Consider the following 22,335-nt stretch of genomic DNA (forward strand, 5'->3'; position numbering starts at 1 on the left):
CTAGATCGCTATGCTACAGCAGACGTCTGTCGTGGCAACCCGCTGACATTGGCGCTGCTGCCCAGGGATATGATCCTTAGATGGTGAGTGACCTAGTGCGTATTTAGAGTGTTCTTTTCTAAGATTTGTCTTTCCATTCCATTTCCACATGAGCAATGAAGCAGCTAGACAAGGGGTTTAGTGCTTGATAGAGTCTAGAAGTCGAGGACTTGCTAGATCTATTCTCGAGAAGTAAAGAGGGTTGTGAGTGAGATAGCCAAAAGCATTTCATTCTTTGATCTTCTCATTACTTTCAGTGTGTTGTATCGTTTTCCATTTCGACTTTATTTTGTACCATTTTGTTTTTTTCTGTTTCATGTTCCATTTCAGTACTTAAGAGTAGGGTAAGTAGAAACTACCACCATCAAATTTGGGCTAAAAGATTGAGAGAAAAAGGGGGTGAAAATCGTATTTTGGTAAAAACGACCATAACTCTGAAATTTTGAAAATTTGATGGTAGAGACCTCAAAAGTGATCCAAATTCAGAACCAAATTCAGAAATTTGTGGATCAAGGGCATCAACATATTCTCTAGAAGCAATCTAGAAAGTTTGGTCAAAATCTGTGGAGGAACATGGATCACGATCCATGTACCCCAGAGACCATTTTTGGAAAAAAAGTGACCAGTGACACTGTGCATCAGTGGAAAACTGCTCTGATCAAGTTTGCTTGAAAAAAAAAACTTAAAAATCAATCAGAATTGGCTGTTAGGGAAAAAACTACAAAAAAGACATTTCAAACACAAAATTTGAGATTTCTCAACTTTTTTGGGATCCAAATTCAAAAAGGGGTGAGATTTGGCTTCTACAGGGAATAGAGAACCAACAGAACAAAATTCATGAAAAAATGTTGTCAAACATGGATCGCGATCCATGTACCTTTTGACATTTGGGATTGGTATTTGACAAGTACATCCTTGATAACTAGTAGAACAACTTTCCCAAAAGCCACAATGTCAAAAAGCTGAAAAAAGTTGGTCAAAACAACCAAATACAGAAACTAGTCAAAAATCACAGGACAGAAAGAAGAACTTGCTTTTGAATGACAAAAATTAGTCCAAATCCAAAACTTTTGATATCATAGCATCTAGTAAATATGCTGATCCTAATGGTACCAAGAAAAGTCAATTTGGCTTCAAAACATGGATCACGATCCATCTACCTCATAAAAAAAAGTTGAAAAATGTTTGGCTGAGATTTGAGCAGTAGTAGCTAGTACCATTTGGAACAACTTCCCCAAAAGAACTTTATGCAAAAAGGTTGCAAAAAGTGGTCAAAAGAGCCAAAAATAGTTCATTGTCAAAACTGTCCCAGCAGACTGTAGAAGTCAGTTTTGGTTGGGCAAAACTGATTCAAATACAAAAAGATTTGTGGAACAAGCTACAAATATCATAGTCTTTTAACTCACCAAAAATCAAATCCAAAAGTGGTGGAACATGGATTGCGATCCATGTACCCCTGAGACTTTTCCAGCCTATAGCAGAAACAAAAGTCCCCAAAGGAGTTTTGTCAAAAAAGTTCAAAAAGTGGATTAAGAGAGCCAAAACAGTTCAAGAAGAAAACCCTAAAACAGATCTGTGGATTGACTTTTGCCTGACCTAAACAAGTCCAAAACACATAAAAACCATATAGCTAGCATCAGGAGACCAAGGGCAAGTTGTGAGTCAAGTTTCATTACCATCTGACATAGAGGTACATGGATCGCGATCCATGTTCCTTCTGATAGATTAATACCAAACTTGCACCATAGCTAGAGTCCGTCACAAGGAGTCTAGTGGTCTTTTCAAAACTGAATTTGGATATCAAAAACCAAGTCAAAAGACAAAACTGCCAAGTACTCTGACAAAGTGCTAGAATTGACCTAACTTTTAATCCAAAGGTTCATTTTCAAAAAAATTGATACCATAGGACCTACTTATCATGCTGAATCTGATGGTACAAAAAAAGTTAATTTGGGCTCCAAACATGGATCGCGACCCATGTACCCATAGTGACAGATTGACCTAAAACTTTCCAGATCATTAGTGCATACACAAGAAAATATATGTCCAAGTCCAGGTTTGTTAAAATTTGAGCAACTTTGGGACAAAAGGGAGCAAAGCAGGTGACAGATTGAAAACCACTATGCAGACCTAGTGTTGGCTATTTGACCTATCAAACCAAGTCCAAATCCAAAAAGATTTGAGATTTAGCTTGTGGACAAAGAGTGTAACAAGCTGCCAAGAGATCAAGCCCAGATGTGGTTGAACATGGATCGCGATCCATGTACTTCAACCTCAGAATTTGCTAAAAATTGGTATTAGTTCACATATGACCTTGTCTACACACTGTCAAAATTTGGGAAAATTTGGAGAAAATAAAATTTGACAGAGGAACATGGATCGCGATCCATGTACCTCAGCATAGTGGGGGTATCTGACTTGGTGATCTTGTAGATATACTTGAGGACATCCCAAATCTTTTGAGCTAAAAATACCTTCAAGAGGCCAAGGTACAAGCCAAAGTTCCTGTGCTCTGGTCTTGAATATATTTTGAGTGTTGTTTCAAGTACATTTCATTAAAATTTCTCTAACTTTTGATAGACAACTTCAAATTGAGTCAAGTATAGCTAGGAAGAAAGCTTGCTAAGCTGAATTCTTCTAGGTTTCCTAATTCAAAACTTTTAGGGTACCCAAAACTAGTTTCTAGAGACCAAAGTATCCCAAAGACTTGACTTCTAAGAGACCTGATCAAGGACAAAAAAGGATAAGTTGCACTAAGCCTGAGAGGACTTCTTAGGGATTGTCTTGAGAGTTTTGAGTGAGCCTTGATCATGACAAATCATCCACCACCAAGGTTTTCTACTCCACTCAGAGACGTGAAAAACGCAACAAACGCTACAATGCCGACAATAGTGGGATTGGGAGAATACATAGAGGAGAGGCATCCTTTGATCAACAAACCAAATGTGAGATTCATCAAAGCAAATGAATCCATGAGAGTGGTTATAGATTACCCTCATGAGGGCATATATAGATTCACAAACGGAGATCAATTCAATGTGAAGGAAGCTCTACTTCGCTTCAAATAATACATAGAGAGATGTCATGTGAGAGAGTTACCACAAGATGAGAGGCTATCAGTTCTCCTCATAAAGGGCTTGAGGAATGAAACTCTCAAAAAGGACCTACATTTGAAAGGATGCACAACGTTTGATCAAGTCACTAGAGAAGCTCTATATCTGGTTGACAATTCTAAGGCCTACGAAGAGGTAATTGAACATAAAGACAACACGACTAGTAGTGCCTCATCTCCGAAGAGAGAATCAACAACAAAGAGAGATGTTCAAACTCCTTGGGAACCAATCATTGAGCGAGTGGTTGAGGGAGTGATTAGAAGAATAAAACAAGGCTATAAACAGAACCCGAATGTATGAGAACCTCAATTGAGGAGATGTAATACTTGTGGAGGGGATCATCCTACTCCTTGGTGTGGCACTCAACCAAAGATGCAACAAATGCTAGGGCAGCAACCAACTCTTCTGAATGATGGTAGAGTAGTAGTCAACTACGCTCAACCAACGTATGTTCCACAACCCGTGAAAAACCAGTATTCCTTGGATGCAAATACGCTCATGTTCTTAGCCAATCAGGAGTATGGTTCAAAGAACATTCTTAATAGGCAAGAACAACCATCGGCTGGATCACCAACTATGAAACAAGAAGGTCCATGCTATGAATGTGGAGGTGACCATTGGGCACGAAGTTGTCCAAACAAGGGTGCACAAATAGAAATATTTGTATTCTGTGAACATTGTGGGAGAGACCATCTACACCAACATTGTGCTAAAAATCCAAACTACATGGGGAAAGCAACAATGAATGTTGTAGGCGTGATGCCTTCTTCAAGTGGATCCAAGGTAGAACCCACCATTCCTTTAAACGTGATGACTTGAGCTCAAGCTCAAGAAGCTTCCAAAAAAGCAATCTTTGAGGAGGAAGTCACATTGCCACCTAAAACAAAAATCGAAAACATATATGTGAGAATTGGAAGAAAATTATGGAAAGTCAAAAGGGACAAAATGAAAGCAAAGAGGCTACAGGGGAAAGCTGCTTTGGAAACTGAACTAAAAAAAACAAAAGAACAGCTTAAACACGAGCAAGAAAGCAAGAAAAATGCAAAGGGACCTAAAGAGTCAAAGACTAACTTGGGAGGTTCAGTCTTGGTCGACAAAATCTATGAACATTTAGATGCAATTTTGAAGGCCTATAAAGCTAGGCTAAAACCCAATCAAACCCAAGAGGATAGATGGCTCACATATCCTCATCCAGGATATGAAAAAGAGAGGTTGCAAATGTGCAACGAGCTCATCTAGGCGGCCCAAGCTCTTATGGGACCACATGTTCCAGATGCTCCAAAAACGGAGGTGCTAATCCACAAAAAATCTAGGAATTGGTAAGCCATGGTATTGTAAACAGAGACCAGGAAGAGCCGGGAGTTGAGGCACCTTTAGATACAAGGGAAGTAGCCAATACCACAGATGGGGTGGGCTCACAAGCAGTTATGCCAATTCCTAAAGTGGAAGAACAATGGCCACAGGATCTGTGGGAGGATATTCGAAACAGAAAAGATGGAAGTGAACACTTTAGTCAGCTCCTATCATTGAGATCCACCTTGAACATGAGCTCTACCCAAATGATATCCGATCACTGTATGGTGATGCAGGTAAGGAAATGTCGGAAGACAACAAACCTCAGTGCTTGAAGACGTTACCTTCATTCATTGGCAACCATGATACTAGATCAGAAGTAAAAAAAGTACCATCTCAATGGAAGGCTAATCCTAAGATGATGGATACCAAAAATCTTCATGAGCTGATGTCGTCCCCTATTTGTTGTATACTAACTCTATCATAGTTACTGTATATAAGACCTCATCTTTGGAAAGAGGTGGAAATTTCTTTTGAAGAAAATAGGATTGGTAATTCCACCACCAATTGTTTCTCCAAAAACACTAACACTGAATAACCAAACCTCGAAACAAACTAAACATGAGCCGGTACCAGTGAACAAGGTAGGAGACTATTCTAAAGGAGAAGAAGGAAGCACAAGCTTGCCTGTGGAGTACAAAGAAGTAAAATCGGTAGCGATACTGAATAGTGTAGCCAAAATTGCCATAGCCACCAAAGCAATGTGGAAAAAATGGGAAAAGCATGCTCTAAGGAAAACTAGAATGAAACTTCAATTAGAGGATGGGTACCTAGAGAGACCTATTGGCATTTTGGAACAAATCGTAGTAACCTCTTGCAGAATCGCATATGAACACACATTCGCTATTATGAATTTGACGAGAGCAGCAATTTTGATATCATATTGGGCAGACCATTTATGCATCAACTCAAAATGGTACAAGATTGGGACTATGACTACATATACATAAGACACAAGGATGTCACTACAAAGATAAGTGTCTCATACTATAGTTATAGAGATGTGGAACGAAGCCCTGGAGAGGAATTAAACTCCACAACTAACCAAGGAGGAGAAATACCTGCTTGGTTGCAAAACAAAGCTCACAATTGGACATGTGGAGCTTTTGAGAGTGTAAGCCTGGCGAAGGAGGATTGTATTCTTGATTGACCTGTGGGGGACACATGCTATATTCTAGAACCTTTTCCTAAAGAAATGTTCAAAGCCTTTGGATGGGATCAAATATTGGTGACTCTTTATGTTTGCGTAAATGAGGTGACCAACACCAAATTTTGCGATGAAGATGGCTATGATATAGCTCCCTTATTTACGATAAAGGTGTTGAAGGAAGCTAACCAGGTTTGTGAGTGTGAAAGGAAAAAAGGTGAGACATATGGCTATGTCATGGGGCATGATACCAAAATGCACATAAAGGAAGCAGAGCAACAACGAGAATATGTCATCATTGACATACTTGAAGAATTGCCAGAAGATGTTTCAAAGAATTCAACTACAAAAAGAGTGCAAATGAAAGCAGATGAAGGAGCAAAGTTTCCAAGTTCATTGTCAAATGTTCAACAAATGAAAGTTCAAAAGAAGAACAGGGATAAGGACAAAGACTGTCTCCTACAACAATCAAATTTAGCATATGCGGAGAAACTCAAAATCACATGTTCAGCTGTGATAGATCCAGAAGCAATAAAGAATCTAATGTCTTATGATACGTGGATAATGATGGGAAATTTTCAAGTTACCAAGCTAGAGGAGATAGTGTATGCAAGTTCAAAAATGCCGATTCCTAGCTTCGGAGTGGCAGAAGTTGTACTCAAGTTGAGTACTAGGGATTACAAGGATACTTTCTACATAATTGAATCCCATCATATCAAAGAGAGTATGATCCTGACAGAAAGCTGTAGGAACATCTTCTTTCAACCACAAGGAAAATCTTCAACAACAACACCATCAAAAACCGCAAAAGCACCTCAAGTCAATGCAAAAAAGGAGCAATCAAGCATAGCAGGAAAAGGTAAAGCTAAGGTAAACTTTGAAGTAAATCAACCTCGCAAGACAACTTTACCTTCAATGAGCCTCCATTAAACTTTCCACGAAGCCTCTACATCAAGAGCCAACAATGCAATGGAGATCAAAGCAAAAAGTCTATCAACCAAGGTTTCCATCACAAAAAAGTATCCAAAAGAAGCCAAAGAAAATCAACCAAGTGCTAGTATCCAAAGAGCACATCCAAGTCAAAGACCCAGTTTGGATACATAAGACACAAGTTGAACCTCGACAACAAAAGGTGACAAGGTACCCAAATGAGTCAATCACTACTCAAGGCTATTTCCAAGGAAACATTAATGTTTGGACCAAAAAGCCTAAAGTAACAGCTTGGACCTACTTGCTCCAACCAACAATTCCTACAAAGAACAAGAGGCGCTATCAACGGAAGACAAACAACTCAAGCAAGAGAAAGAACAACAAAAAAGTCAGAAGAAAAGACCTTCCAAGAAAGCAACGCAACAAGTATGGGTACCAAAGTCAGACTTCAACCAAGCTAACCAAGTTACCAAGGCCTAATGAGGGTTACTAGATGAGGGGTTTCTGATCTTGAATAGGTAAGTCCAAATCGCCATTAAACATACATGGCATAAAAGTGAAATTCGGGTAGCTAAGCCACTAAATGAGCAATGTGTTAGTCCCAAAACTTCATGTAATATTCTATGTGGTCTAAGCGTTTTAGCTATTCTAGGTATTGCTCAATCTGGAAGAGTTGAGCATAATTACGTTGTGTAGCTCATGCTGGTATAGGTGAACATAAGAGTTGAAGTCATTGTAGTATAGTGGTAAGTGAAGGAGGAAGTTCAAAAGACATTCACACCCTCAGCACAGTGAGGTATGAGTGGAGAAGCTTCTACATTGAAAACCCTTCTTGGAAACGTGGAAGCTATTGAGACGTCCTTTGATGTCACATGTGCTACATTTGTTCCTTGAAGCACCCGTCAAGTCCATCTTTTGCACTGCATACTTTTGTTTGAAAATTTCTCATAAACATATAGTGTCCCATAATTGGCACTTGCATTAGGTACTCTTCCTTTGTTTCTCCCAAGCACTCACCTTGCATGACAGGTACTTCAAGTCCAAATGCTCAACTCCAATAAGAGCGTATACCAAAAGCACTTTTTTGCCACTAGGTTTTTTCCCTTTGGTCATCCAGGTTTTAAGACCCTAATCTAGTAACCCTCATCATCAACTTCTTGTTTTGATAATCAAAGATCAAGTCACGTATCAACAACATGGCAGATATGAATCACTCAAGGAAGGGGGGAGTGTCATCAATGACAACGCACTTCCCAAGCTGAAGACTAGCCTTGAAGACAAAGTTGAAGACAACCCTATGACAAGACTGCCCAAGGTCGTGTCAAGGGACGACACGAATTAAGAAGGGGGGAATGTTAGAGACAGATCAAACGAGCATCCACCTAGCCGAACACATGGACGGACACGTAGCCGGACACCACATTTGTAGATTATTATTTTGCCGAGCTAGTGTAGTGAGAAAATTTTTACATCTTCTTGTGAAAGCGTAAGAAACAATAGCATTCCTTGCAGCACAGCCAAGTGCACATTCCATCCTACTATGTAGGTATGGAGATCAAGAATGAGGTAACAAACGTGAAAGTCTCATTGATTTCACATGTGCATGCCATATGTGATTTTGTTTTATTGTGACTCGTCATAAGTTATATGATGAATATAACGCCTTGGAGTGAGACGATTGTTGTTGAATCTTTAGGAAACCATATACAATTGGCACACTATTACCACAAGGGCCGGTGAGCTCTCTTTTTCCTATAGAGGATTCCTCTATGTCCAAAGCACCCTCTTAGAATTTATGGAAGCATTGAGTAAATTCTCCATGTCTATTTACTCTCAACATAAGCCCATAGTCCATGTTTGCCAACCTTGCACATATCTACAAGGACAAGGGTACGATCGTTGAGGTAGTCCATCATGGAGCTTCAATGTCATCAAATTCAACCTAGCCATAATACTATAATGTTTAGGGAACCCAAGTTTTGGCGATACCATCTTGAAAGATGAAAGATGCAAAGGGACCTGAATACAGCAACAAAGTTGTATCATGCTCATCAAAGATGTGAGCGATAACCACTCCTCAATGTAGAGGTGTATCTTTAACGAGTCCCAATATTTGATCACCATTAGGTGGCAAGCCTACACTATAGGCCATTGTTGTGACTTCATGGGTTGCAAAGTCTACACAGGTTGCTACTTTTGGCCACAAAGCCTAAAATGGAACAATGGATAAATCATTTTTGCAGTGCTAAATTTATGGAGTGTCACACTGTTGACGATTGGGTCAACAACACGACATAACTCAACAAAGATTTATTCTCTGAGAGTTACGGAATGCTGTAGAGTATGGTTAGAAACATCATTTGTAATAAGTAGCTAGTCTAGTTGTAGAGGCCAGGGTGCAATGGCACTTCCAGATTGTAAAACAAAGCCATTTGACCCTTTGAACTCTATTTTTGGTTAACCTAAGGTAGCCTTAGTATATAAGGTACCTAGGTCATTTTGTAAAGAGAACTTTTATAATCAAGTTTTAAGTTTCCGTCTACTGTGTGAGAGAGAGGAAGAGAGAGAGAGAGAGTGTGAGCTTCGTCCCGGCGCTACTCCCCGCTTGCTCATCACATTGGAGAACTGACTGCACCATTGTGCTAGCCTCGGCAAGAGCTACACGAAAATCCCAATCATTCCTTGCAGAACGGAGCGAACGCGCTCGTGCATCTACGAGCTCTTTGCGGATGTAAGTATATCAAACGATGTATGTGTTTTGCCTGCAAGTAGTCGTTAGAATCATAGCGACATAAGCTATGCATAGGTACTCATAGATTTTAGTTTTGCGCACTTTCAAAATCCGGCTTTGTCTTTATATGTGTTTTTTGCAGATGGGTTTAGAGCTAGGATTTTTGGTGTAGAGGCTTAGGGACAAGTATACCCTAGTGAGGGGATGGTGTTCCTTAAGTTTTGTATGATTCTGGCATGATTTAGTGAGTTTCCTTCTGTTGTGTGTATGTGGGTAGGTGGTGTAGTTGAGAGTAGTGAGATTCTAGATTGTGGTTTAGTTGGCCTTCCAGAGTGTTGTATGTGTAGGATGGTCTCAGCCTGACAAGCTAAAGAGATTTCCTCCATGTGTCTACAGTGTCATCTGTGTCCTTGATTGACATTATGTTGATCTAGGTTGTGTTGCATGCACTTTATGGGTGGTGTGATTCGCTCCCGCAACATTGGCACCGCTCCCGGGGATACAAAGACTTAGGTAGATATTCCTACTAACACTTGTGTGATGGTTGCTTGCTTTAGTTTCGGCTAAAGAAAGCATTTTTCTTAAGTGGATCCGGAAGAGGTTATTCCAAGATCAAGTGGATAGCCAAGAAGCGTGTCTTGCCAAGGGTCTGCAACTAGGATAGGATTTGTAGATTATAGTTGTGGTGGTGGTTGAGTGCTTTGTGAGGTGATAAAAGTGTTTGCTAGTTCGTATGTGGCATTGAAGCGTTTTTCTACTCATAGATGCAAAACCCCATATGATTTGTAGGAGTGCTTTAGGTAAGTGATTTGATTTTGATCTAGAGCTATTCATCATTGATTTATTTGCTAAGTGCTTGTTTGCATTTAGAATCTCTAAAAAGTCTACTATTGAGGGGGAAATGCAATAAACATCTTCTTGTGCATAATTTTTCATGATTGATTGATGCTGAGCATATATAAAGAGCATGTGCAAGAGTTCTTGTACAAAATCTGAAATTCTATAAACTTGGACGTTTTACGCATATAATGTCTCAAGGGACATTTGGAGACCAAATTTGAAAAATCTGACTGCACCAGTGTGTTCAGAAGGGGGGTTTTACCGTAAGTACACATTGACACTAGAGTTTTGACCAACTCTTGACACCCAAAAGACAAAAGACAAAGTGTCTGAAACGGAAAATAGAAAAACTCATGATTCTAAGCACATTTTTGCATGAAAATTGATAGAAGTGCTTGAAAACTAGTGCTAAAGACTTGGGGACGCCTGTGAATGAGTTTTGACCAAAATTTCATCAGGTGAGAGTTAAGGGGATTTTACTCTTTCAGGGGATTTAACCCTAAAATTGATGATTTTGTGCAATTTTGACATCCAAAATCTGATGTGAGCACATATCCTTGTTCCACACACTATGGGGCACCTCTAGTAGAAACATAACTAAAATCTGAGCAAAAGACATTATACACGTATGATGTCTTAGAGGCCAGATCTGAGGTCAAAAGTTACAAAGACTGAGTGAACCCTTGTGATCTACAGCATTTAGGAAGCATATAGGACAAATTTCATTAAATTTGAAGCAATTTTGGGCTTGCAAAGACCATAAGACTCATCTAGGCAATTGAATGCTTGTAATGGCCATAACTTGCTCAAAAAGTGTCAAAATTCAATTTTCAAACTTGATGTGAGTTGCCTTTGTACTGAGGAACCTCTGGAGTGAAATTCACTTCATTCTGACCAGTTAGACTTTATACACGTATAATGTTTAAAGGGCACTTTTAGAGACCAAAATTGAAATATGAGCTTACCATAGTGTTAAGCACAACAAAACAAGCTCACATACCAAATTTTGTCAAAATCTGAGCACATAGACTTTCTACGCGTATAATGTCTCAAGGCCATATCTGAAAGTCAAATTTTACTTTTGACCACATACAGGGTTGGGAAATGATGTGTTAAGCTTGCTTGCAAAATTTCTACTCATTTGGACACATACTTTTGCATTTAAAGAGAATTTGCAGATACAAGAAGATAAAGGTTAAAAAGTGGTGATTTTGAGCAATTTTGACATCCAAAATTTGTTGTAATCACATATTCTTGTTGTATGCATCAAGGAGTACCTTGGGTAGAAATCTAAGTGATTTTTGAGCCAAAAGACTTTATACACGTATAATGTCTCATAGGCTAGATCTGGGTCAAAACAGACATTTGAGTATACCTCAGTGTCCTAGAGTATAAAAGAAGTCCCTAACCAAAATTTCATAAAATTTGGAGCTCATTTGGGCTCGCAAAGAGAAAAAGACAGAAAACTGCAGATTCAAGCTTGTATTGGTCTAAACTTGCTCAAAAAAATGTCCAAATCGAATTATGAAACTTGCTAAGAGTTGCTTGAGTGATAAGGAATCATTGGAACAAAACTCACATCATTCTGCCATGAAAGACATTATATGCGTATAATGTCTCAAGTGTCAAAATAAAGATTAAATTCACAAACTAAAACTTGGAGTGGGTAGAGGACATTAAGGAGAGCTCACATACCAAATTTTGTCAAATTCTGAGCACATAAACATTATACGCATATAATGTCTCAAGTGCCAAATTAGAGGTCAAAAGTTACATCTGAGCTCACAGAAGTGTTTGCCAACATAAAGTAAGCCTAGTGACCAAGTTTCAACAAATTTGGGTCACATTTGGTCAAGATACAATCAAAAATCCTTGGTCCTAAAACTGTTTTGAGTGTTGTTTCAAGTGCAGTTCACCAAAACTGCTCTTACTTTTAATAGACAAATCCAAATTGAGTCAGGTATAGCCAGGAGAAAAGCTTGCGGGCAATAGGACACACCTAGTCATAGTTTTGGTTTAAGAGATGAATTTTCCTAGGTTTTCTAAATCCAAACTTTTAAGGTACCCAGAACTAGTATCCAGAGGTTAGAAGACCACCCAGACTTGATTTTTAGGGAACTGACAAAGGGCCAAAGGTGCTTATTAAGGACTATCTTGAGAGTATTGAGTGGGCCTGGCATTAAGAAAGCTAAGATCATCAAGATGGAAAGCCAGTCTACCAATCCTTTTGCAGATATGACCAGAGGTATGGCAAGCCAAGCTAAAAGTGCTGAAATGCGAATCTATTCACATTTTGACATAAACCCACACAATCACTAGAAAGAGGTGGACATTTGTTCAATGAAGGACCACGGATACCTCCACCAAACATGAGAATTCCAAAAAGGGAGCCACCTGAATTCTTTCTAGAGCGATAAGGAGAGATGAAATGATCGCAGAGATGGCATACATGCCTCCTCAAGTGAATCTGCCTAGTGGACCATGGTTGTACCCTGATGCAACCATAGAATATGACTTTTGTACAGGTGGAATTACGGTCACAATAGGACCATATGTACCATCACCACCCCCTATAACTTACTCCTATTTAAATCAGAGCAGAACCTTGAGAAGACATGATACTGAGAGTGAGAGTGACACATCTTCTCAGAGGAGTGATTCACCAAGAACCCAACCCACAATAAATCTAGAGATATCTAGTGAGCAAATGAATCTTATAGAAGGATTAGCTCAGAGACTTGCTCCTCTAGTCAAATCTGACCACCAAGAACCTCTATGGTGCAAAATTGAGAGAAAATGGACAAACCATACGAGAGAAGAGTGTTACTATGGCATGGAATATGCTAGGGAGAGGTAGGTACAACCTATTCCAGTAGCACCTCCTCCACCTATATGGGGAATGCATCGGGACCAGTAAAAGTTGCAAGACCACAGCTTGTCTTAGGACCACCACCTACACTACCAAGTGCTAGAATGCCTATAGACATGAGATATACGCAAATGATGGAACCATCCAATAAACAAGCACCATTACCAGCTACAATGTATTATAACAACCAAAGCGGGTACTTCAAAGCGGAAGAAAATGAGAGAAACATATGGAGTGGTGAGGCCGGTACAACCTCCACCTCTTGCGTTTCGACCCGAAGAAAGAAGATACGAGATGGTCAAAGGAACATTGCGGTTCATTGCTAATAGAGGCTTAGCTAGGTCAAAGCCTGCGTATAGCCTAGAGGAATTGCAAGAAAAAGCTCCTCAACCACAGATAGATTGTCACAAAATTTGTGGCAACCACTTGGTCAAACAATGTCCATCAACAGAAAGTGAGCAAAGAAGTGCTAATTCGGTAGGATTAGTGTTGGTCGAGAAGGTTAATAAGCATTTAGACAACCTCCTAGAAGCCTAAGAAACACGGCTCAAAAACAACCAAACCCAAGAATCACCTCTCCTTGTTGTATAGATCTTTATGGTCTCTTGGGATAGTTTCCTACGACGTCAAATACTCTTCTTCTTCTTCTTCTTCTCTCTCTCTCTCTCTCTCTCTCTCTCTCTCTCTCTCTCTCTCTCTCTCTCTCTCTCTCTCAAGTGTGGTAGATTGGTTATGCCATTTCCCTCTTGAATAACAGGTCTCGAGTTCAACTCTCCTCGTTGTATAGATCTTTAAGGTCTCTTGGGATAGTTTCCTACGACGTTAAAATACTCTTCTTCTCCTTCTTCTCTTCTCTCTCTCTCTCTCTCTCTCTCTCTCTCTCTCTCTCACTCACACACACACACACACACACATGAGTATGGGTTTTTGCTATTTATAGCATCCTGGAATGTGCTTATTATTGCCCTTCAAGAGAGGACAATGACCTCACTCTTTCTTGATGTGTTTCACATGTTCAATAAGGCATAAGAAGATGAGATAGACTAGCACAATGTAGGGATTTCTATTTGATGTGTATCTTCACATACTTATTTTGTTATGGTGTATTACCTTGCTATTGTGAAAACATCAAAGCAAGGATCTTGAGCTTCTCAGATCCCCAAATAGCTAATGCATGAGACAAACTCAAGTTGTTCATTGGCAATTCCACAATGTTCCATGAATTAAGGATGTTGTTTGACATTAATAGTTTGGTTCAATATCATTTTGGTTTAAGATTGTAGAAAGTCATGTTTACTTGGAACAAAGACAATTTTGCAGATGTTTTCACCAAGACTCCTCTTGGACCTATTTTGGGCTTTCTTTGTGTGCTAGTGTTGGAACCCCCATCTAGTACGCTAGAGAGGAGGCGTTGGAGCATGTTGTGGTTGTCAATCTCCAAGCTTGGTGCAAAATTAAGACAATGGTCATTCACTTAACAATAAAAAGAACATAAAATCGGCTAAAAACCATTAATTTAATGGTTATGCCTTTGAGGATATTATAGTTAAACACGATCAAAGTTGACCATGCTCCCGATTTCTCTCTTTCATTGGGTGTTATTTTTTACTTTGTTAGCACGCCATGGTTTCTGCACATGCAAATTCTGAAAGGAAAAAAGCCCATGTGGAAGAACCCTAACCCTCAACATCAAGAAATTAGAACTTTTGATGACACTTAAGTGGGGACAAAGTAGATCAAGGGTATAGGCACATCCAAGGCTTTGGAGAGAATAACATAGAGATAGTGTAGTACGTCAATCAAGCATGGCCAAGTGGAAGATTGCCCTCAATAGGGCAACACTGAGGATGTTTGAGTATTCTTGCAAGCTCTTTGTGTTTGTAGCATTTATTATGGCAGTTGGCCTATCTTCACACATCGTATTATCAATATTCTTGCCCCTCTCTCAACCCCCCTACTTCCCAATCCTTGCTACACCTACTTCTTCATCATCTAGGTCAAATTTTCATGTCCAATCCTATTTAATAAAAAAGTCTATTGAACTATGCATTGATCCAACAATTGAGCAATGGTCTTTGGAGACAACCAACCAACAAGACTGATTGCAGTATGTGCCCCTCAAACAAAGCTTACAAATACAAAACATTCTTATGAAATACATTATAATTAGCTACAATGTTGATGTGGATCTCATGTGGGTATGACAAACAACCCTTGCAAATCACTTGATTGCCTCAAGTAGAGTGGGACTTTCATACAACCCAAGTATAATTTTTTTGGTAAATATTGATATAGATGAGTCGTATGTGAATAAGTTGTTAAAAAATAAGAGGGCATCAAAGAATTATTGAGACCTTTACAACACGAGGGTGAGTGTGTTTTGTGGGAGCGAATCACACCACCCATAAAGTGCATGCAACACAACCTAGATCAACATGATGTCAATCGAGGACACAGATGACACGATAGGCACACGAAGGAAATCTCTTTAGCTTGTTAGGCTGAGACCATCCTACACATACAACACTCTGGAAGGCCAACTAAACCACAATCTAGAATCTCACTATCTCAACTACACCACCTACCCACATACACACAATGGAAAGAAACTCATTAAATCATGCCAGAATCATACAAAACTTAAGGAACACCATCCCCTCACTAGGATACACCTATCCCTAAGCCTCTACACTCAAAATCCTAGCTCTAAACCCATCTGCAAAGAACGCGTATAAAGACAGAGTCAAATTCTAAAATGCCCGAAACTAAAATCTATGAGTGTCTATGCGTAGCTTATGTCCTTACAATTCTAACGACTACTTGCAGACAGAAAACAAACAACCCCCCTTCCCTGCATTTACGTGGTGCGATAAGTTTTCTATGGTGAATTCCCGGGGGGGCACCTGTGGTAGAAACATAACTAAAATTTGAGCAAAAGACATTATACGCGTATGATGTCTTAGAGGCCAGATCTGAGGTCAAAAGTTACAACTGAGTGAACCCTTGTGATCTACAGCATTTAGGAAGCATATAGGCCAAATTTCATTAAATTTGAAGCAATTTTGGGCTTGCAAAAACCATAAGACACATCTAGGCAAGTGAATGCTTGTAGTGGCCATAACTTGCTCAAAAAGTGTCAAAATTCAATTTTCAAACTTGATGTGAGTTGCCTCTGTAGTGAGAAACCTTTGGAGTGAAATTCACTTCATTCTGACCAGTTAGACTATACACGTATAATGTTTAAACGGCACTATTAGAGACCAAAATTGAAATCTAAGCTTACCAGCGTGTTAAGCACAACAAGACAAGCTCACATACCAAATTTTGTCAATCTGAGCAAATAGACGTTATACGTGTATGATGTCTCAAGGCCAGATCTACAAGTCAAATCTCACTTTTGACCACATACGGGGTTGGGAAATGATGTGTTAAGCTTGCTTGCAAAATTTCTACTCATTTGGACACATACTTTTGCATTTAAAGACAATTTGCAGATACAAGAAGATAAAGGTTAAAAAGTGGTGATTTTGAGCAATTTTGACATCCAAAATTTGCTGTAATCACATATTCTTGTTCTATGCATCAAGGAGTACCTTGGGTAGAAATCTAAGTGATTTTTGAGCCAAAAGACTTTATACACGTATAATGTCTCATAGGCTCGATCTGGGTCAAAACAGACATTTGAGTATACCTCAGTGTCCTAGAGTATAAAAGAAGTCCCTAACCAAAATTTCATAAAATTTGCAGCTCATTTGGGCTCGCAATGAGCAAAAAACAGAAACTGCAGATTCAAGCTTGTATTGGTCTTAACTTGCTCAAAAAATGTCCAAATCGAATTATGAAACTTGCTAAGAGTTGCTTGAGTGATAAGGAATCATTGGAACAAAACTCACCTCATTCTGCCATGAAAGACATTATATGCGTATAATGTCTCAAGTGTCAAAATAAAGGTTAAATTCACAAACTGAAACTTGGAGTGGGTAGAGGACATTAAGGAGAGCTCACATACCAAATTTTGTCAAATTCTGAGCACATAGACAATATACGCGTATAATGTCTCTAACTTTTAATAGACAAATCCAAATTGAGTCAGGTATAGCCAGAAGAAAAGCTTGCGGGCAATAGGACACACCTAGTCATAGTTTTGGTTTTAGAGATGAATTTTCCTAGGTTTTCTAAATCCAAACTTTTAAGGTACCCAGAACTAGTATCCAGAGGTTAGAAGACCACCCAGACTTGATTTTTAGGGAACTGACAAAGGGCCAAAGGTGCTTATTAAGGACTATCTTGAGAGTATTGAGTGGGCCTGGCATTAAGAAAGCTAAGATCATCAAGATGGAAAGCCAGTCTACCAATCCTTTTGCAGATATGACCAGAGGTATGGCAAGCCAAGCTAAAAGTGCTGAAATGCGAATCTATTCACATTTTGACATAAACCCACACAATCACTAGAAAGAGGTGGACATTTGTTCAATGAAGGACCACGGATACCTCCACCAAACATGAGAATTCCAAAAAGGGAGCCACCTGAATTCTTTCTAGAGCGATAAGGAGAGATGAAATGATCGCAGAGATGGCATACATGCCTCCTCAAGTGAATCTGCCTAGTGGACCATGGTTGTACCCTGATGCAACGATAGAATATGACTTTTGTACAGGTGGAATTACGGTCACAACAGGACCATATGTACCATCACCACCCCCTATAACTTACTCCTATTCAAATCAGAGCAGAACCTTGAGAAGACATGATACTGAGAGTGAGAGTGACACATCTTCTCAGAGGAGTGATTCACCAAGAACCCAACCCACAATAAATCCAGAGATATCCAGTGAGCAAATGAATCTTATAGAAGGATTAGCTCAGAGACTTGCTCCTCTAGTCAAATCTGACCACCAAGAACCTCTATAGTGCAAAATTGAGAGAAAATGGACAAACCATACGAGAGAAGAGTGTTACTATGGCATGGAATATGCTAGGGAGAGGTAGGTACAACCTATTCCAGTAGCACCTCCTCCACCTATATGGGGAATGCATCGGGACCAGTAAAAGTTGCAAGACCACAGCTTGTCTTAGGACCACCACCTACACTACCAAGTGCTAGAATGCCTATAGACATGAGATATACGCAAATGATGGAACCATCCAATAAACAAGCACCATTACCAGCTACAATGTATTATAACAACCAAAGCGGGTACTTCAAAGCGGAAGAAAATGAGAGAAACATATGGAGTGGTGAGGCCGGTACAACCTCCACCTCTTGCGTTTCGACCTGAAGAAAGAAGATACGAGATGGTCAAAGGAACATTCCGGTTCATTGCTAATAGAGGCTTAGCTAGGTCAAAGCCTGCATATAGCCTAGAGGAATTGCAATAAAAATCTCCTCAACCACAGATAGATTGTCACAAAATTTGTGGCAACCACTTGGTCAAACAATGTCCTCAGACAAAGATCATATAAGTCAATGCCTAATGTCATGACTGTGGTGTCATTCACTTGATCCCCGACTGTCCAAAATACCCAAACCGAGTCAGAAATATCACAACAAATATCTCAAGAATTGTTCAGCTACCCAATAGCTCAAAAAATGAAAATGTCATACCAGTTTAAGTAGTTACGAGAGTGCAAGCTCAAAAGGAAGCTCATGAGAAGCAAGAGACAAAGAAAATGGAAACTGAGGCGAGTCCAGAGACGAGTGAGCCAAAGACTGACGCACCTAATCAGAGAACCAAAAGCAAGCAGAATCACTGGAAAGCTAGAAAGGCTAGGATGAAAGCACGTAGGGAACGAGAGCAGAAATCCCTAGCTGAGAAGCTTACCCAAGCTGAATAGAAGATAAGACAACACGAGGAATTGGTTGCACCTTCTCTTACGTAGATGTCTCAACCTCCAAAAGAACCATCAATGGAAAGTGATTCAAGAAGTGCTAATTCGGGAGGATTAGTGTTGGTCGAGAAGGTTAATAAGCATTTAGACGCCCTCCAAGAAGCCTATGAAACACGGCTCAAAAACAACCAAACCCAAGAATCAACTCTCCTTGTTGTATAGATCTTTAAGGTCTCTTGGGATAGTTTCCTACAACGTTTAATACTCTTCGTCTTCTCTCTCTCTCTCTCTCTCTCTCTCTCTCTCTCTCTCTCTCTCTCTCTCTCTCTCTCTCTCTCTCTCTCTCTCTCTCTCTCTCTCTCTCTCTCACACACACACACACACACACACACACACACACACACACACACACATGCACACACATGAGTATGGTTTTTTGGTATTTATAGCATCCTGGAATGTGCTTATTATTGCCCTTCAAGACAGGACAATGAGCCCACTCTTTCTTGATGTGTTTCACATGCTCAATAAGGCATAAGGAGATGAGATAGACTAGAACAATGTAGGGATTTCTATTTGATGTGTATCTTCATAGACTTATTTTTTTATGGTGTATTACCTTGCTAGTGTGAAAACATCAAAGCAAGGATCTTGAGCTACTCAGATTCCCAAAGAGCTAATGCATGAGACAAACTCAAGTTGTTCATTGGAAATTCCACAATGTTCCATGAATTAAAAATGTTGTTTGACATTAATAGTTTGGTTCAATATCATTTTGGTTTAGGATTGTAGATAGTCATGTTTACTTGGAACAAAGACAATTTTGCAGATGTTTTCACCAAGACCCTCTTGGACCTATTTTGGGCTTTCTTTGTGTACTAGTATCAGAACCCCCATCTAGTACGCTAGAGAGGAGGCGTTGGAGCATGTTGTGGTTGTCAATCTCCAAGCTTGGTGCAAATTTAAGACCATGGTCAATCACTTAACAATAAAAAGAACATGAAATCGGCTAAAAACCATTAATGTAATGGTTATGCCTTTGAGGATATTATAGTTAAACACGATCAAAGTTGACCATGCTCCCGATTTCTCTCTTTCATTGGGTGTTATTTTTTACTTTGTTAGCACGCCATGGTCTCTGCACATGCAAATTCTGAAAGGAAAAAAGCCCATGTGGAAGAACCCTAACCCTCAACATCAAGAGATTAGAACTTTTGATGACACTTAAGTGGGGACAAAGTAGATCAAGGGTATAGGCACATCCAAGGCTTTGGAGAGAATAACATAGAGATAGTGTAGTACGTCAATCAAGCATGGCCAAGTGGAAGATTGCCCTCAATAGGGCAACACTGAGGATGTTTTAGTATTCTTGCAAGCTCTTTGTGTTTGTAGCATTTATTATGGCAGTTGGCCTATCTTCACACAGCGTATTATCGATAGTCTTGCCCCTCTCTCACCCCCCCTACTTCCCAATCCTTGTTGCACCTACTTCTTCATCATCTAGGTCAAATTTTCATGCCCAATCCTATTTAATATAAAAGGCTATTGAACTATGCATTGTTCCAACAATTGAGCTATGGTCTTTGGAGACAACCAACCAACAAGACTAATTGCATTATGTGCCCCTCAAACAAAGCTTACAAATACAAAACATTTTGATGAAATACATCATAATTAGCTACAATGTTGATGTGGATCTCATGTGGGTATGACAAAAAACCCTTGCAAATCACTTGATTGCCTCAAGTAGAGTGGGTTTTTCATCCAAACCAAGTATAAATTTTTTGGTAAATATTGATATAGATGAGTCGTGGGTGTGAATAAGTTGTAAAAAAATAAGAGGGCGTCAAAGAATTATTGAGACCTTTACAACATGAGGGTGAGTGTGTGTTGCAGGAGCGAATCACACCACCCATAAAGTGCTTGCAACACAAACTAGATCAACATAATGTCAATCGAGGACACAGATGACAGGATAGGCAAACAAAGGAAATCTCTTTAGCTTGTCAGACTGAGATCATCCTACACATACAACACTCTTGAAGGCCAACTAAACCACAATCTAGAATCTCGCCATCTCAACTACACCACCTACCCACATACACACAACGGAAGGAAACTCACTAAATCATGCCAAAATCATACAAAACTTAAGGAACACCATCCCCTCACTAGGATACACCTATCCCTAAGCCTCTACACTCAAAATCCTAGCTCTAAACCCATTTGCAAAGAACACGTATAAAGACAGAGTTGAATTTTGAAAGTGCCCGAAATTGAAATGTATGAGTGTCTATGTGTAGCTTATGTCGTTACAATTCTAACAACTACTTGCAAACAGAAAACAGACATCATTTGATATACTTACAATTTCAAAGAGCTCTATTCCACGAGGAATGCTTGGATTGTCGTGTAGCTCTTGCCGAGGCTCGTGCAATGGTGCAATCGGTTCTCCAATGTGATGAGTGAGTGGGGAGTAGCGCCAGGATGAAGCTCACGCTCTCTCTCTTCCTCTCTCACACAGTAGATGGCAACTTAAAACTTGATTATGATAAAAATTCTCTTTACAAAATGACCTAGGTAACTTATATATAAAGGCTTCCTTAAGTTAACCAAAAATAGAGTTCAAAGGGTCAAATGGCTTTGTATTTATAATCTAGAAGTGCCATTGCACCCCAGCTTCTACAACTAGACTAGCTACTTATTACAAATTATGTTTCTAACCATAATCCGCAGAATTCCATAACTCTCAGAGAATAAGACTTTGTTGAGTTATGTCGTGCTGTTGACCCAGCCGTCAACACTCTCCCCCTCTACGTTCATGTCGTCCCTGACATGACTTGGTTGTCGATGTCGGTGCGGTCTTTGTTGGCATTTTGTTGTCGTGAAGAAATTATAGGTTGTAGCCTTTACACGAGCTTGTCTTGTTCGTCCAATCCGATGTACATAGTCTTCACATGATTCAAGAAAATCATAATTGATGACTTTATGTCCTTCACATCCATGCTCATATGCAACATCTGCTTTTGTCATTATAGGTCTATTTCCAGATCTAAATTCAGAAAGAACACAATCTCGTTCAGCTTGACTCTTATCATCATGGATAGAGAAGGCTCCATTTATCACTTGCTCCAACAAATTTGTCAATTCTAAGTATTTGTGATTCTCAAAAACACCTTCTACAATTTGTAGAATTGAGTGATTGGCTTTCAGATCTTGTGAGCCAATGACAACTTTGTAAGGATTCTATAGAAATTGTCTGGCTAAACTTCAATTTCTTTTAGGCCAAGTTGTACTCCAATGCAAAGTCTGTTTTTTAGGCTGAATTTGGGAGATAATTTTTTTGATTTGAGGTTCCAAACCCATGTTCAGCAGTCGATCTGCTTCATCAAGGACAATCTTTTGAGATCCTTTGATTTACTTTTGTGTCTGCTTTTCTTCATTGGGGAATTTTGTTCTTGCATCAAGGTGATCAAATTTGCA

The sequence above is a fragment of the Adiantum capillus-veneris genome, chromosome 13 (genome assembly GCF_014529385.1).
Source record: "Adiantum capillus-veneris isolate H3 chromosome 13, ASM1452938v2, whole genome shotgun sequence".
NCBI classification, from domain to species: Eukaryota; Viridiplantae; Streptophyta; class Polypodiopsida; order Polypodiales; family Pteridaceae; genus Adiantum; species Adiantum capillus-veneris.